At 49.2% G+C, this 12920-nt stretch overlaps 1 protein-coding gene across 3 annotated transcripts in view; it reads left to right on the top strand.

Annotated features, from left to right (window-relative positions):
* Window positions 1-12920, top strand: part of LOC147639227 (uncharacterized) — a 61324-nt gene that overhangs the window by 41108 nt on the left and 7296 nt on the right. The gene's annotated exons all lie outside the window — the stretch shown is intronic.

The raw sequence follows: 12920 nt of genomic DNA, 5'->3' as shown, positions 1-12920 counted from the left end.
CCCATGCCGAGTACTCTGTACTTGATACTATAGCCATGCCATCTCCGAGTCTGTCTTCTATCGACTCTAGCATGTTAAAATCCCCACCCATACACCATAAATGTGTTTGCAGCCAAAACAACTGCCATTTGTGTAGATATGAAGTTCTGAGTTGCACAATCATCAAGTATGAACAAAGCGGGCTGATCCTTAAGCTATCCCTAAGCTTTACATACTTTGCTATCATGTGAAGTATTTTCCTGCACATTGGGAACCATATGCACATTGGGCTTTGGTGCATTCACATTATCAAGCTTGTTTGGGCATGCTTTTGCAATATGCTCAATGTTGCCACAAGTAAAGCATTTCTCCTTGCTTATATACTGCTCTTCTGCTTAGTAATGAGACCATAGTCTTTCACTTTGAAGGGACGCTTCTTGGTAGACTTATTTTTAGCCTTTGGACCATTTTTATCTTGGTTTTGGTCATTTTTAGGTGGTTGTTTACTATTTTGTAGGTTTTGGACAGTCCTCTCTTTGACTTGGATTGATGTTGGATCGACTCAACTTGCTCAGTGGCAGTGGGGGTTGTGATTAGTAACTATAAGGTGTGACCAAGATACATTTGTAGTCCCGCTTTGTACACGGGTTGTAATCCTGATTGAAACCTTCTCTTTCTTTCCGCCTTTGGAACATACATTAGTGGAGACACTTCCAAAAGCACTTTCCAAAACTCGTGCATATATGCATTCATCGTTTCTCCCTCATTCTGTTTCACCCAATCCCACTTCATTGTTATTTAATTTAATGCATTGGGAGGCAAGAATTGGGTATAAAACCACTCCTTGATCTCTTCCCATGATCTAATAGGATTTGAGGAGAGCTTTTCTGTAAGCCACCAATGAGCAGCAATACCTTTCATAAACATGCTTACCTCATAGAAAATTGCAGTCCATGTTGCATGTGTTGTGCATGCACATTTTCAGGTGGCAATGGCATTTGACATACATTTTGACCACTGCCATAAACATTGCACTCTTCACGGGCTACATGAGGTACACTTGCAAGGCGTGAAGTTGCCGATGGTTCCTCTCTAATTGTATGAGGGTTCATCCTCTTAGACATGTGCTCTTGTTCAACTGCCTATGGGGATACCAAGACATGTGGTATGGTCGTGTTTTCTCCATAGGCATCCTCAATACGGGCCAAGTATGCACGTGCTGCATCCCTCGGTTGCATGTGCAATGCTTGAGCTATCATTACCATGGCATGATCCATAAATGATTCAGTTTTCTTCGCCTTCAATCGATCATGTAACAATGGATCTTGGCGGTAGAGCTTCAATTCTTCTTCTTGTGCATAAAGAAGAGCCTGCATACGAGTAAGTTCAGTCCTTAAGGCTATGGACTCTCCTTCTTGTATTTTCTCTTTACCATGGGATGACTGTCCCACATGTTCTTGTTCCCTGGTATGCACCACATGAGTTTGTTCTTCACTATATGGTGGTCCATAGCGTTCTAAGTGTCTAGCTAGTGTTTGTGGTGATTGTCTTTCACGATGGAAGTAAAAGAGAATGTATGGTTTGATACCAATGTAGTTCCCATAGTCGGCGTGGAATGTTTGGTTGAACACAATGCTAATTAATACACTTAAATACAAAGATATGATAGACAACACAACAAGCACAATATAAGATGTAATTTGCTGAATTGACAAGAGACGCACAATGAGCCGGAACGGCCGGCCCTCCCTCAAATAGTGTATATTAATCTTGGGAGAATTAAGTACATAATGTCATGGGCATTTCTAACCAGATTTCCATACTAACGCATATGAATACAGTATTGCAAACAATATGGTTGTTGGTGGTGAAGATCTTCAACTCACATTATCCTCTCCAAGTGTCCATGTTTCCTACCATCGTCTCTCTATTGTTCCACCCACACATGGTAGAATCAATCTGCAAGAGAGCACGTAGGAGAAGAGAACACTACAGAGGGTATGTGAACATGGAGTCCTACTCCTCCCTCTTGCTACTTGCTTCCATAATTGAGCACTAAAGCTTACCAATTGCAAGTAGAGTCGATGTCAGCGGAAGTCTTCGTGATGGAAGCGTCTGGAGTGTTGAAATCTTCAATATGTCATGATCCTTCACGATAAAAGTCTTCAAGTGGACGCACGAAACCTTGGGAAAGCTTCCCCTATGGTTCAACTTGAGAAAGGAAGGCTGAAATTAGGGTTTTCAGCCAAAAGATCAAAAATTATAGCAAAGAAAAGGACTATTTTGTTGAATTTCAGACATTGGGAGTGTATAGGAGAGTGAATACGGCTTGGAATCACTCTTGGAAGCTTGGAAAACACACTAGCAAGCTTGGATATGGTGTTGGGTAGGAGAAAGTGACATTGGGAATGTATAGGAGAGTGAATACAGCTTGGAATCACTCTTGGAAGCTTGGAAAACACACTAGCAAGCTTGGATATAGTGTTGGGTAGGAGAAAGTGTTGGTCTTTTCAGCCAAAAGACCAAAAATTATATCAAAGAAAAGAACTATTTTAAAATAGACATGTTCCAGGCAAGTACACGAGGTACCAGACCCAATGGAACACCAATCGTAGCCTTGGCATTGTTTAGAAAGGTCCATATCATTAAGTATGCAGATTGCGTAAAAGCACTTTATGGCCTTAAACATGCCTCTCGTGCTTGGTATCAAAAGATTCATGTGTACTTGATCTCTCATATTTTTTCAGAATAGTCCTATTTCGAGTACCCTTTATGTTCGTAGACAAGGGGATGATTTCATAATCTTGAACCTTTATATGGATGATTTACTCATTAGTGGCCTTGATGAGGGGAAAATTTCAGCTTCCATAGCTGAATTACATCATGCATTTGATGTTATAGACACGGGACTTTTGCATTACTATTTGGGTATTCAATTTATACCAGTTGAGGGGGGCATCATGCTATCTCAGCACGGAGATGCATTGAGCAGCTCTTAGAAAGGTTCCAAATGATAGATTGCAAACCTGGTATGGAATCACTTGAGGACTCTTTTGAGCCATTTGATGTTGCCACTTATGAGCAAGTTATGGGATGCCTTATTCACCTATGTTCTACCCATCTTGCTTTCGTTACCTTAAAACACGCATAACTTTGCATTGTTTTATGGCAATGCGTCTTCTTTATGCTTGACCGCTTACACTGATAGTGACTAGGCAGGATGTTATGACACTAGGGTGTCAACCAGTGGTAATTGTTTCCTTCTTGGAATTTCATGCATTTCATGGCTTAGGAGGAAGCGCCACTTCGAGTTGTGAGGTTGAGTACAGGGCAGCATTCATAGCTATTGTGGAGTGTGTATGGCTCTGCTGTGTATTGGCAGATCTCGGTATTAGACAACCGTCTTCTACCACCATTTTCACTGAGAGCCAGAGTGCATTGGCAGTGGCGCAGAATCCGTTTTTTCATGCACGGACAAAGCACATCGAGATGCTTTATAATTATGTCGGGGACATGCTCCATTCAGGAGAGATCTATAGTCTTGACTTATGTGTCTTCATAGGCCAATGTGGCAGATGGGTTTACCAACCCCTTTCCAAGGAGAAGTTTGAAGCTTTAGGCTTACTACCATTTTCAGGGTGATCTGTCTAAGAGCCTTTATGTTCACACCATTCACTTTAGGGGGGGTTTGTTAACCTTTGGCCTCTGAGAAGTCTTGGTGTGAACAGTCTTACACACGAGCACTTTTTACCCTGTGTTGGCACGGGTTTTTTCTCGGTTTGAACACACTCTTGTGTGTTGGGCTTTTAGCCTTTGGACTAGTGTACTTTAGTACACACACTTGTACTCACTTCTATTCTTCTATTACGTGAGTTTTTCCAGCACACCCCCATCTTGCTCTCAGTGTTCTCTGCGTATGTGTGTGTGGTTGTGCAGGTGCAAGTCCTCCTACACAACAATTGTTACAGGAAATCTTGAGATGCCAGCCAAAGGGTCTGACGTCGGGTCAAAGCCGTGTTGCCACCTTGCAAAGAAAGCCTATGCCGTACGTAGTATGACGAGGCTCAGCTGCATGACTTTGTTTGAAGCTATAGGCGAATTGAACTCAACCTGATGGTATCCACATCCCAAGGGACGAATGTCAGTGATCTTTGTAGGTGTGCCGAGAAGGCTTGCCTGCAGATCCCTGGACTGTCTGTGCGGCGAGAGGCTACGCACAATCTTGCATACCAAGGTGGAGGCTTCCAAAGAGGTGATTGTCGTAGCGAGGAGTTGGAGATCCTCTTCTGAAAAGGAGAGGCAAGGGATGGCAACCTTGGTTGGGGATGACGGAGCAGCTACCATGGAGTCCTCCTGGGGATTCAAGACCAGAAGATGTTGAAACTTGCCACAGATAAAAAAAACTCCGAAAGCTATAAACACCTGATCAGAAAGGAGGAGGGGGAGGGGGGGGTGAGGGGGGGCAAGCGAGGCGACGCCACACAACAAGGCGGGCTGCATGAGGAGGCGAAGGGTGAAGGTAGAGAGAATTTCAAGTAATTGCACACTTAATTGCTGAAATTCTTTACTAGGAGCCCAATTCCTTCCTCTTCCCAAAATTTTCACCTCCATTGCAAATCCCAACCCCTCTTCCATCATGCTTCCCCACAAATCTCCTAATCAACATTATTTGGGAGGATTAGCAAGTATGGGACTTCCTGCATATTTTGTGGAGAATTTGTCTTGAATGTTTCTCTTCCTATGTTATAGACTTAAATGTGACTCGTATTAGTTACAAGCATGCTTATATAACAAGTGTCACTTCGAAACCTGTCCGTTTCTTCCAAAGAGATGAAACAAAACGTTTTGAAACGACGAAACAAACAAAATGTTTTTTGTGACCATGAATGAAACCCAAAACGGTAATGGACGAGGAACCTTACATTTTGAAGAATTGACACAATGAAAACAACACAAACTAGAATAATCTGGGAACCACAATTCAGACTAGGAAATAAACGATGCTGCCTAGTGCTTTCTTAACAACATGTTTGGAAACCACTTAAAAAATAAAAGAGAGTTGTACAATGACAAATCATCAGGTAGCGAAGTGCAAGGTGCATGATTGGTGGAAAGACTGGGTGTAGTGATTTCATAATTTTCTAAAGCAGACTAGGAAGAAAGTCGGGGAGATATGATGAAGCAAGAGAAGACATCTTTTTTTTTTTGGGGGGAAAAAGATCCTTCTATTAGTGAATGAAAAAAACAGCCACAATGGGCTAGATACTACGAACTTGTCTCATGTATGGGGCGGGAATCAAATGATCAGAAGGGAAGAGACACTTCTCCTCCAGTTGGCCGCTTTGTGAGGAGAAGGCTATCTCATATATATATATATATAGAGAGAGAGAGAGGTTGTTGGGGGGGGGGGGGGGGGGGGGGGCGGGGGGCGCAACCACATAGGTGGTCTGTAATGCCAAGAGGGGTCACCACCTCGATCTGTGAGGAAAGGGCCAAGCCTCAAGAGTCTCAAGAAAGCTTCTTGCCGCTTCCGCATGCAGTCGGAACCTCCTTGTAACTTCCCCTACTGACCGTGGAGGGTATGAATAATGTTGACCCAAATGCTCCTGATGGACTCAACAGGTAGAGTGTGGGTACCCTCAATGGCCTCGTTGCATCTAGCTCGCAATGTTGCTGCATATCTTCCATCTCTGGCATGAGCCTGGTCGCCAGTGATCTATAGGTGGGGCTATGATTGGTATTGCCAAAATACTATGGTGAGAGACCTGAAGGGCTAGCCCTCCCCCATCCTCCTCGTAAGCCCTTACCACCACAACCTCTGTGGCCCAAGCGACAGTGCCCCATGTAATGATCCGGGTCAAGGCCTTGTCCATAGTGAAGATGCGGAGAATCAACTGCCACATCTTCTGAGCCTTCGAGCACTCCCAAAGACAGTGTCGCTGAGACTCTTGAGGGTGGCCGCACCCCGGGCAAGCTGCTGGCCTACCTCCAATTGCCAGCCAAGTGCCAACCGCCAAGCTCCTGTGTGCCATCAGCCAAAGAAAGAGGGTGATCTTTTTAGGCTGGAAACTGTCCCATAGCCTCTTCTAGAAATTTGAAAGGAAATGCGGTGAGAGACCCTGTGATTGCCAATGTGCTGTTGCTGTCGGGGTGCCATCAATCTTTGGCAGCTGGATCCTGCGGCCTAGCCGCACAGTATATGCAAAGAAGGGGGCATCGAGAGTCTCCTCCTGATCAGCGGGGTCATGCCAAGTCCACTCCCCTGGGTCTCACTGTAGGCACGTGAGAGGTCGGCACTTCCATGTCCATAGTCACCAGAATCTCTCCCTAGCCACCTTGGCCGATGGTGGGTCTATGTGCCACTCCTGTGCCCGAAAGCCAATCATCCTCACTTTCTGCAAGGTGCAGCCCCTGAAGTCCTCTATGGGAAGCTCAGATCTCTCAAGTCTGCCATGGGATCCAATAAAAAAAGTGAGCAGACCACTGTCCTTGTCTGCATTGTGGACCGCCACGCGAATATCATGTTTGGTAAACACTCCTAGCCACACTGGTGGGGGGGTCGGGTTTGGGATAGGAGTCAGCCACTCTTGAGGGATAGCTAAGTCGATGTCGATGCTGAGCCTGTCTCTACCCCGGAGCCCTGTCAGGCGTCTCTCTCGCACCTCCTAGGGTAACTGTCTGTGCGCGATCCAATCTCCAGGAGACTTGGCTGCCCCCATACTCAAGGCACCCCATGATACATGTGGTCGGGCCCCCAACATGTGGCCATTGGGTAAACGGACCAAGGGGTTCCAGATCAGAGACTGTTGAAGCCACTCCTTTGAGGCTGCCGGAGCGATCTGTCTAAGTGCCCCTTGAGATCCACTGAAAAGCCTCAACTGGGCGCCAAGTCGGGGCGGGTGTTGAGCCTACCCAAAAACCACACGACTTGTGCCAGTTGATATGTGCTCCTGATGCGCGGTAGAAACTCTTGATCGCCTCCACAAATCTCTGGAGCTTCCCCACATCAGCTAAAAGGAAGGCTGTTGTGTCGTCTGCAAAATCCGAGTCAAGCAACTCCTCTTGCTTGCGGAGGGGAAGACACAATCCCTGAAGCCCGGTCTCATGGGCCAAGAGAAAACTGCTCATGGCCTTGATGACGAATAGGAAGAGGTAAGGTGCCAAAGGACAGCCCTGCCAAACTGAGCGGGAAAGGGGGAATCTGTCGCCATGGGCTCCTTGAATGAGAACCTGGCTGTGTGATGCCGAGTAAAGTCTAGAGACTCCACGAATCCATTCCATGGGGAATCCCATCCGGCTCATCGTGCTCTCGAGAAAGCTCCAATCCACCCTATCATAAGCTTTCTCAAAGTCTAGGAGTAGCACTACAAGGTCCTGTTGCCGCATCCTGGCTGAAGTTGTTGCCTCCCAGAAGGTGAAAATGTTGTCCAGAATGCTCCGATCTTGAACAAAGCCGATTTGAGTGTCATGAATCAAGTATGGGAGAAAGGGTTGAAATCTCTTGCTAATGGCCTTGGCCAAGATCTTATAGGCGGTCCCTAGAAGAGTGATGGGTCTCCACTGCCGGATCTCCAATCTGTCACCACCCTCCTTGGGTATCAAGTGAATCAAGCTCTCTGAGAGCCTCTCTGGCATGGCACTTGTGAGCATAATGTCATTGAAGGTAGCTCGAAGGCCGCCTTCCATGAGGTCCCAGTGATGAAAGAAAGAGATTGGAAGCCCGTCCGTCCCCCTCCATCAACTCCTTTGTTGTGAATGGAGTGAGTAAGAAGGACCGAAGAGAGGGGGGAACCACCTCTCATGGGTCGCCTGGCGTATCCATCACTTGTGGGAATAATGGGGCACTTGTGAGAAGAGAACGGAAGAAATCAGTGGCGATGGCTCTCACATGGGGGGGGTCAGAAACAATAGCTCCATCCTAGCCACGCAGCCTGTGAATACCATCTCTCCTCCTATGGGGCCGGCTATCTTGAAGAAGTCTCCTGTGACTCTGTCCCCAGCGTGGGTCTAGAATGAAGCTCTGGCATGGTATCTGTACTCCACCCTCCTCTCCTCAATGGATCTAATCTCCGTGCGGGCGGTAGCAAGCTGACTCTCAATCCATGGGCTATCTGGGGAACGCTACTTAAGCGGCTATAAGGAGGCTCGGCCCCTCCTCGGGCTCCATTCCTTCTCCCGAAATCCCTCCAATCTGCCCTGGCTTGCCTCTTGCAAGAAACCGTTGATCTCCCCTAGGCCAACATCCAGTGTGCACGCAGTAGAGCCTGAGGTAAAGTCCTGTCCCGCCCAAATCTGCTCTATCCTGCCGCAGGTCTCAGAGTCTTGAATAAGGTTGTGCGGAATCCTAGAGTTGACATGCCTCAAGGGGTCCTCTAGGGACAGAATAACCGGGGTGTGATCTGAAAAAGAAGTGCATGCCAAGATACCAATCATGCCCCCACGGCTGCAAGCCAACTCATCAACGTAGAACCTGTCAAGTCTAGAAAGGTTGGGGCCGGTGATCTTCCTATCTGATCTTGAGAAGCTGAGGCTTCCAGGGCTGCGCCCAAACTCTGGCCGATGCCAAGGGTCCTGTCTCCCAAGTACCAGTATCAGCTCCTCCCAGGCAGAGTACTCTGCTTCTGAGAGTATGGCCATACCTCCTCCAAGTCTGTCCTTTGCTGCCTCTATCATGTTGAAGTCGCCACCCATGCACCAAAAGTCAGCCTGGGGAAGGGCTTGCTGAACTGTGCTCCAAAAGAGGGCTCTACCTACAGCGGTGTTCAGGGCATAAACATTGAGGAAGCCAACGCTATCCTCTCCAATCAAAATGGTGACCCACTGGGCACGCCCCGGGATAATGACTCTTGAGCCTATCACGGCCGACAGAAGCTGCTCATTGAGAGAGATGCAAACTCCTCCCTGTGTCCCTGAAGGGCCGAAGGATGGAGACCAAAAAGTATGAATCTTGCTTGGTAAAATCTTCCCGCATCGGCAGGTACGCCCCTTTGAGAGATGATGCTCCTGAAGGAAAAGAATGTCAATAGGTCCCCCCACTAGGGCTCTCCTCTGAGGACGCCTCGTTTGTGTAAGCATTAAGGCCCCCCCTAAACCCTGTATGTTCCACGAGACTATCTGCATATCAATCTCTGTGTGAGGCAGAACTAGCGGAACTGCCCTCCACTCGAAGAGTCTTGGGCAAGGGTTTAGATGGGGAATAAGCACAATCCGTCTTGGGGCGAAGGTGTGCCAAGTGGGCATGGATCCTGTCCTCCATGTGATGCCACTCCTCTCGAGCGCGAGAGTATGCGTACTCCGGACTCCATCGATCACAATGGAGGTACCTGTAGGAGGGGGGGAGAGGTACTGCGACAGAAGCATGCATGAAAACAAAGAGCAGCACCTCCAGGCGTCTTGGTCCCTGTGGGTTGAGCCTCCAAGCTCCATCCTAGTCAATGGCCATAGATGTGTGTGTACGTCGGTGATGTGAAGATCGTGAAGACGATGAGATAGCTCAACTGCCTGACCTTGGATGGCAGCAATCATTGACTCTGAGTCTGAAACCGGCCTTCAGAAATCTGACGGGCGGTGAAACAAACACTCGCACACAAAACACTTCATCACCCATGGGGACCTGGAAAAGGAAACAAACAGGGGGAGCTAGAGTGCTCTTGCAAATAGTACAAGGACACCGATTGGCCCCAAAACGCAGTGGCGCCCCTTGCGGTATTTCTTTACTTGATCAAAATTTGAGTACAAAGTACAACTTGTAAAATCCTCTACCAATAGGATCCCTTATAGTTTCACCCAGGACTTCCAAATAAGAACTCTCGTTATTACAGCAAAGCATTCCATAGAGAAGGCACACCTGTACAACACCTCCCTGCTTGAAAAGGTCTTCTCCATCACTACCATGGATCTCTCAAACCCTTTCCCAAATAGTAGTAGGGCTGTACCAAACCATGTCCTTCCCTATAGTCACAGCTTGCATGTAACCTCGAGAAAACTATAACCTGTTCACATGAATCCAAAGACATGTTTTCCAAATGAAACCAAAGACCTGTATCCGAAAAACTAAAGACCTGTATTCCATAAACCATAGGCCTGTTTCCTCGATACTAAAGTCCTGTTTCCTCTCAAAAACCAATGTCCTATTTCCATGAGAAAAATCCACATATGCACCATCCAATCACGGTGCCAAAAACCCAGGGTTGTTTTCCATAGCACCAAGCGAGAGAAAAATAGAGAACATATAAGCAAGTCCTTGAGCACATATAAGCTCGACACAAAGAGAAATCACACCATCTCTCCCATGAACATTGTCCCGTGCATCTATAGCTTGTTCTCTTGTTCAAAGTCTCTCGTACTTCCATGGTACACAAAAGAGAAAACACACCGGCCCCTTATGATGAAAGAGAGGTTATACAGTGGTCGGCTGTCTCTGTCCAGCAGCACCTCCCCTCTGTTTCTCGCCTGCAATCTGCCCGACTGGCTGCAACTGCCTGACACCCGCCTGGCTGCCCGACTGGCTGCAATTGCATGATGCCCGCCTGGCTGCCCGTTGCTGCCCGCCTGGTGGCCGGAAGTCTCCCACCTGGCTGTAGCCCACACGCGTAGCCCATCTGGCGCCCCTTTTGCTGGCTGCAGCCCGCTTGGCTGTAGCCCATGTGCGCAGCATCGCCCGCCTGTACCACTTGACGACTCCACACGGCGACCTGCTCTCCTTTAGCTCCGCCACCCTTGGCTTTATAAAGAGGCGATTCGCTTTCTCAAAAACGCCAAAAGCAAAAATAAAAAACACATGCTTATAAATATAATAATATTTTAAGCCTTCTAAGGTTTTAAAACCTTATAAACTCAAAACTCCCTTTTGTCCCCTTTCACACTTGGGCTGGCCACATATGGGTTTCCTTTTCATATCCAAACTGATGCCGTTCACAGTCCATCCTGTGCCCGTGCGCACCTGTTGGTTGTCCAGAGAAAAACACAGGGTCGTAACAGAGTCCCAATCAGTCCTTGGAGCTGCACTCAAAGGGAAAGAGAAGATCATCATGCCATTCTCTGGTGTAGAGGGTTTGGAGTGGTGGAAAACCATGCATATCCGAAGAGGTGCTACTGTCTCCTACCCCTGCCACCCTAAGATCTTGGGGGGCCCACTTGGGGACTTTGGCGGGATAGCCCTCACTGGGGAGGTGGTGATGGTCATCTCAACCGGCTCAGAGAAATGGTGAATCAATCGGCAAATGGAACTTGCCGGCTGCCTTCACTTCGGGTCGGGGGGCTGTTGGGGGGCGACGAGAGTGCTTTGGAGAGGCGGAGGCAGGGGGGAGGGTGGGCTTGGATGCGGAGGACGGGGCTGAAGAAACTGTTGTGGGAAAAGATGGGGGCAAGGCAGGAGGAGGGGGAGGGGGTGGTGGAGGAGGCAGAGGGGTTGGGGGGGTGGAGAGGGCTGTTGTTGGGAGAGATCCATCGGAGAGGAAGGTTGCTGGAAGAGGCTCACTGGGGGCTTAGTGGGGTCAATCGGCCTCACTAGACGCTGAGAGTCGGAGGAGGGCTCGCGACGGGGAATTGGGCGCCAAATCGGAGAGGGGTCGGAGGGGCCCGCTCAGTGACAAGAGGGGGCCCGTCGCCAACTGGTAGGTGCTGTGATAACTGCTCATAACGGTTCTCTGACAGAACCGAATCCTCTTGTGCTCTGCTAGCCTGGTGCGCACGCCGACAGCGCTCAGCCCTGGTGGGCGCAGGCCAACCGTCCGCCACTCTCTGAGAGCTGTGTCGTCCGTGGCCGGAACTTGGTGCTCCGTTGTTTGGGAATCTGCCGCTCTCTCTACCCCTTTGTGAGGATCTGAATGGGATTGGTTGGGGGGCCCGGGGGTGGGGGTGGGGGGGGGTGGGGACCGCTGGTGACGGTCTCCTTGACCGATGTTAAGGGCAAGCTCTGGCTAGATGGCCCATTTACCTGCAAATGAAATATTGGCTTGGAAGGCTTGAATACTCCACTCGTTGAAGGATGGGGTCCCCCTGGAGGCATGGGATAGATATAACGTGTGGCATTGAATCCGGCGAGGCAACACAGATGTGGAGGGATGGAATCCCGACTGCCCATGCAAGGGCTGAGGCAGATGGAATCCCGATTGCCCGTGCAAGGGCTGAGGCAGATGTGGGGCGAGGATTCCATCACTCTCCCGTTGGCACCACTAATCACCGTAGAAGCGGAACGTATTCCTTCCTAAGGCGTGGGAAGCAAACTGTCACTGGGAAGCCCGAAATGCTAGCAAGTGGGTCGGACGCAGGGGTGAAGCCGTGTTGTCACCGCGCAAAGAAGGCCTGTGCCGTACGCAATGCAAGGGGGCTCAGCTACATGACTCGGTCTGACGCCGCTGACGAGTCGAACTCCACCTAGTAGTAGCCATGCCCCAAAGGGTGGATGTCTGTGATCTTTGTAGGCGTGCCAATGAGGCTTGCCTGTAAAATATCCCTAAGTTGTCCGCGCACGGGGCGACTACCAAGAATTTTGCAAACAAGGGTGGAGACCTCTAGTGCCGCAATAGTCGTGGCGAGGACTTGAAGGTCCGCTTTGGAAAAAAGATAAACAAGCAACGGCGGCCTCGGTCGGGGTTGACGGAGTGGCTGCCATAGAGTCCACCTGAGGGATAAGAAAATGCCGAGGCTTGTCGAAAAAAGAGAAAACACCCCAAAGAAACTGAAGAGACTTCCTGTGGGAAGAGGGAGGGAAAAGCAAGCACGAGGAGGGGGGCGAGGAAACGGGAAGAAAGAGCCGGGGGGCGGGGGCTGCAGGTGCAGAGGAAGGGGCAGGCGGCAAGGGACGCAGCTGGCCGGAAGTGGGGCAGGGAGGGGGGGGGGTGGGGGGGAGCGTAGTGTGTGGGGGCAGATGCAGGAAGCGGAACAAGGGGGGTAGATGGGGGGCGGGGGGGGGCAGGGGACGCGAGAGTTAGGGGGAG

The sequence above is a fragment of the Cibotium barometz genome, chromosome 4, assembly GCF_041138505.1.
Source record: "Cibotium barometz isolate CiBa-2024 chromosome 4, ASM4113850v1, whole genome shotgun sequence".
Taxonomy (NCBI): Eukaryota; Viridiplantae; Streptophyta; class Polypodiopsida; order Cyatheales; family Cibotiaceae; genus Cibotium; species Cibotium barometz.
Note: the sequence above shows the minus strand (reverse complement) of the source record. Positions and strands in the feature narration are given on the sequence as shown.